Genomic DNA, 5831 nt, shown 5'->3' with positions numbered 1-5831 from the left:
AAATTTTGGGCTGCAGTATCATGTCATCAATCACATAGAAACCTATGGGAAATGATCATTGTCAAGGCAAATATAGATGGAGTATGAATATAATTGCAAATAAAGATGCAGTATGAATATAATCATTTTCAACGCTTCAAACTATTTGCTTTACTTCCATTTTATGTATCAAATAGTTCACTTAACTTCGAGGATGCAGTTGGTCTCTGGGCCAATTGGCGCAACGTGTCCTCTAGTAAATGTAATGGATAACCCCTTCATAGAGGAAAGCAAAGATTGTCATGCGCTTGAGAGGAAGAAGGTTGGTTTAGCTCTCACTACCAAGCCTTCAGGTTATTGCTGATGAATTTAGTGAGTGGAAACAATAATTTACCACTGCCCCTTGTGGCGGTGAAGTGTACCTATGTATCTTTTTATCTTGATCTTTTTAATATTTTTTCATCTAGGACCACCATCACGAATTTGTGGAAAATTACTATTCCCAGGCAACACAAACCTAAACAATGCAATTTTATTTGGCAATTTAAATTTGCCGAGCCGAAGAGAAATTACATGAAATGAGCTTTCTCAGTCATACAGGAGGGTAAAGTGGACACTTGTTGGATTGGCTTCGTTTAAAGGATGCATAATTAGTATTCATGCTTAGTATAAAGGTTTTGGCTAGCAAAGTCCCTAAACGTAAAATTCTTGTTGAAGGGCCCATGACTAATAAATTTATTATAGACCACATATACATGTGTACCTAGTTGTCCTCCATGCCTAGCGAGAATAATTTGTCCATGTTTCTAAAATTTGCAATTGAAGTTAGAATAGATAATAAAAAAAGTAAAATGGAACACTCATGACATAGTCCCACATCACGAGATACATCGATAATATTACTTTGAAGGAGTCATAGCACACTTCTCAACTTTTAGAAAATAAATATTACACTAAGACGATATAAGTAATGTAAAAGATGTGTTAAGTATCATGCAAGATACCTGATAACCTACCCAAAGCTTCAAGGAACATAGGAGGGAGAGATGCCTATTACCACTTTTTTATATCATGTTTGATATTTTTGTGATGAAGATGATGGAGGCTTGTTATTAAAGATTTCACACAGCTCCTAAACCTCCTCCTTCAGACTTTTGATTCTTTCAACACAATTTTGCACAGCATCGAGGACCACATATATGGTTGTATAAAGATTTGTGATGGCTTTTATAAGGTCTTTGTTGGTAGGGCCCCAAATACTACTCCCTTAAGCTTCTTTAACATTTCTCTTCAAGGGGATTTTGTGATCCCAAGGTCCCATCATAAGAAGTCAAGTAATATTTTCCATATGGAAGTTATGAGTCATGTTGGAAAAAGAGTTTTCATGCAACCCCACCGAAGTTCTTGGTGCTATCTCACGTCTAGGAGCATTCCCATGTAGGGCCTTGTCATTTTATTGGTGTCCCGAGTGACCCTTATGCTTAAGACAAAACACTTGGTGCTAGAGGAGAAGGGATGTTAAATTCATCACCGAAGACCACCAAGATTCTAGGAGCTTCTTTCTTGCCCTTGACCTCCATTTTCCAAAACTCATCGACACCTTTGCATTGATAATTGGTCCTTCTAGTCGGATTCGGGTAAAGACATGGTACATGGAAAATACGCAAAACCATGATTGAAAAGCGCTCAAAACAAAAGAGAGGAATCTGCGATACGATGTTTGGAAAATTTGGGAAACATATATAGGGTGTTCTCGTGCAAAAGCGACTAATACACAAAATTAGAGATGGAAGAGGACTCATGTGGGACAAGTCTCCCTAAAATCCAAATTCTTGGGTGAAGCGGTAGAGGCCCATAGGGGTGTCCTCTGCACTCTTTTCGTTAATATTCCTTTTCTTGTATCAAAATTGCCATATATAATTATTATTTTAATTTTTTATATGATTACATACCTTTTTCCTTACCTAGAGTTTTCCACCTTCCGGAAGGTTCATGTTCCAATTCCATATTAGTTCATCCAGGGTGATCAAGTGTAGTACATTTTCCTCCACTCTTATGAGATATAAGATCATAGATCAGGTAACGTTTATGTCTCTACCAGTTTACGACCATTGGCTTATCATTAACATCACCATCAAGTCTTATCTCTCCTAATTGGTAAATGTCAACAATGGTATGGGGGGCATCCCATTTGGATAGGACTTTACCTGCAAAATGGCTGAGATAAGATTTGTATAAATCACTTTATCCCTAATTTCAAATCCCTATTTTATAATTTTTCTATCATGCCACATTTAAACTTTCTCTTTAAATAACTTGGCATTCTCAAAAGTATCATTCCTCCATTCATATAAAAGCACTTAAGTCTAGCAATCCTTTTTCGCCAGCTTGTTTTAAGTCCAAACATGGTTATTTGATTGCCCAATAGATTTATGATCTATCTCTAAAGGAAGGTGACAATCTTTTGCACAACCAATTATATAGAAGATGTAGCCATAGTTTTTTATTAGTAGTCCTATAAGTCGCCATTGCATCATTTAATTTGTTTCCTAGCCTTTTATTTCCCTATTAATTGTCTTTTGCCAGATTAACTTTATTTCTGTACTAGTTAATTATACTTGACCAGTGGACTGAAGATCATAGGGTGAAGTAACTCCAACGTTAACATCATACTTAGCTAAAACTTTCTTGAATGCATTAAGAATAAAATCTGAAATGCCACACGACATAAGATATTTAGGAACTCCAAACTTTGGAAAAATAACATATTTAGCATTTTAGTAGAGGTTTGATGATCAACACTTTTAGTACAAAGTGGTAATGACCGGATTTTGGTACAAAGTGCTAATGTCACAGACCACTTCTATTTCGAGATCTTACCATTTTCTATAAACTACTCTATGCCTCGTAGAAGTAAATGGTGTCAAGTACTGCTAAAAAATCTTGATCATGTTATTTAAAGAGACATGATGATGTGTTGTTTAAAAAATGTAAGCAAAAAAGATAAGTTGTTAGGAGTCTACAATGTGTTTTTGCTTAGTATTACAAAAGAATTACGTGGATAAATGGATGGCATCATTCATATGCCGCTAAGGTATCTGTTTATTTTCCTTTCTATTTCCATGATACGTTCGTATGATCAACCTTCTTGTTAACAATTTTTTAACAAAACATTCTAAAATAGAAATCCCATAAATAGTAGCTATAATCCGTTTTCAGAACATGCAAAAGATTTGTCTATCATTATTAAGCAAGCAAGGGTATATATAAAATTATGGCCATGTGCCAATGATGCAGAGGTCGGAGCCTTTATCCACCTTTTTAAAGAAGGGTATTTTTTGCAACTAAACTAATTGAGACTATCACCAACCAAAAAAGAACAATGTGATCTCTTGATGAAACCTGCATGTACGTGCATGCACTGCTAACTTAAATTCTACCATAATCTTGCCCATCACCAGCTGCCATGAGTTGGCGATGTTGTCAAACACTCTGGAGTTCCTCTCGAAGCTGATGTTGTATACAGAGAGCATGATCAGCCTGTTGAAGAAGGGCCGTCACTTTGCCAGGATCGCATTGCTAGTAGTAAAGCACCTAATTGCCACGTCAGGGATGAAGTAATGGACTGGTTATTGAGAGAGGCAAACGAGTTAATACAAATTGGTCTAGATTAGGGGCACTATATCACAAGATGTTCAATCATCTCTGGCCCTTGACAGAAGTAGAGCGGGCAGTGTGGTTGTTGGTGCAGTCCACGCCTCTCCAAGCTACCTGAGTCCAATAGTGATTATGAAGGGCAATCCACACAAACAACTTACCTTGTAGATGGGTGAAGGAAAACCAAAGTTGCTCGGCCCCAGCTGGCCAAGGAAGAGATTAGCATAACTGCATAAGTGAAGCGCGAAGAAAGCCGACCATTGCTCTGAATTTCCCTAGTGAAATTGTCTTCAATTGCCAGATTCAGATCCGTGGTTTGAATTCTCCCGATATGTCGCGGAACTGGGTAATATCATGGATAGAAAGCTTCCCTTTGATATTCCGGATCCACCGATTATCCTGGAAGGCCTTCAAGAAAGTGTTGAGGTGCACATGCTTTAGGACAAATGATTATAGCTCCAGCGCAATCTATCGAGCAGAGAAGCCCTTGGTCCAGCCATCATTCCAGAAGGACATTCTCCTTTCGTTCCCAAGAATGCCCTTGGTGGATTCACACACCAAATTCACGGAAAGTTTTGGAATTGGTAGTATAAAGTCCACGGATGGTCATCATCAATCCTAGAACGCCAGCCCCAATGGGTCCAAAGTTCTGGGCCGAGGAGCATTGGATTATGTAGTCAGAGCCCCTCAAAAACCTTATGTTTGCAAACTGAATTCCATGCCACCAAATAGTGCCCTCCTCTTACCTCCGCGCATCTTCGGCACAAAAAGTCACGACACAGCTTATTGAGACATTTGAACATCCATGATGGCAAGTCTAATGCCATCACAGGATACACAGATGATGACATCATCACCGAACTTGTAAGAACTAGCCAACCACTTTGTTTGAGGAGATGTGTTTTCCAAGTTGGAATCAACACCGCAACTTTATCTACCAGAGATTGGAAGACACATTTGTGAAGGCCTAGAGACTTGCAAGGGAAAGACAAAATGTAGCTTTTTTTCCTTTGTGAAGTGACATATCAATTTGTGTATGAAAGGATGGTCTCCACATTACATCTTTCCTTTATGATGCACCGTGTGTGTGTGTGCGCGCGCGTGCGCGCGTGAAAGGATGGTCAACACATTTAGGCAAGGTACAATATAAAGCACATTGTATGCAATCACTAATAGAAGCATGCATATACATCATGAAATAAGACTAACACGTCCGAGAAAATTGTACAATATATAACATAGAAAAGTCTATGCAAAGTAGAAAAGTCACATTTTGACCACAGGATAGTTATTTTACAGAACTGGGCATCGGGTAAAATAGTTTTTCCCAAGCATTGAGCAATTAGGAAACACTATTTTATATCCACATAAAAGAAAATAGCGATTGTATAAGTTTGCAGATTTGTTGTCTTAGAAATGCTTGTTGATGTAATTAGTGGAGTTTGACACGAGGCAGGTCGGTAATTAAGTAGTATATACTTCTTATCACGTTTTAAACTCCCATGGCTGAGCTATTTTACATTTATATATGACTGGGTAATCAAATCTCTGCTTCCAAAATCTCAAGGTGTATAAGTGTGAGGAACACGTGTGTAGCTTCTTTGTACCCGTAAGGCCGTAATGCTGCAAGCACTAATTCTGCATCTCATCCCATGTTAGGAGAGAGATGCAGGAATCTATAATCTATAATACCTAATAGTTGATCTTCACTAACTCTGATTCTCTTAACACGAAACCCTTCACGTCATCAAATGTGCCATGATATCATTCACTAAAACTATTTTGTAGCACATATATACTCCAATTTAATTGTTTCATCTTCAATGGTCCAACGTACATGCATGTTCTCACACATACTTAATTACTTTCAAAAATAATAGATTTTGATTTAAATCATTTCATTCATATAAAATTTATTTATTTATTTGCAGGAAAAACTTTCAATCTATTCATCTTCAGTCTTGGTAGTATAATGAATACTAGAAATAATAAAAATTACATCCAGATCCGTAAACCACCTAGCGACGACTACAAGTACTGAACATATAAAATTTATTTAAAATAAGTACCTATACTAAAGTGGGAAGCTTTTCATTTTTCTGTTTTTTTGACTTTTTTTTACCTTCTACTGTTCAGTTACATGGCCAACTATGAACAGTGCTAATAAATAGTAATCATGCGTGGGTTTGAAGTGT

The sequence above is a fragment of the Triticum urartu genome, chromosome 1A (assembly GCF_056163025.1).
Source record: "Triticum urartu cultivar PI428250 chromosome 1A, HENAU_Tu73, whole genome shotgun sequence".
Classification (NCBI taxonomy): domain Eukaryota; kingdom Viridiplantae; phylum Streptophyta; class Magnoliopsida; order Poales; family Poaceae; genus Triticum; species Triticum urartu.
This window is presented reverse-complemented; position numbering follows the sequence as displayed.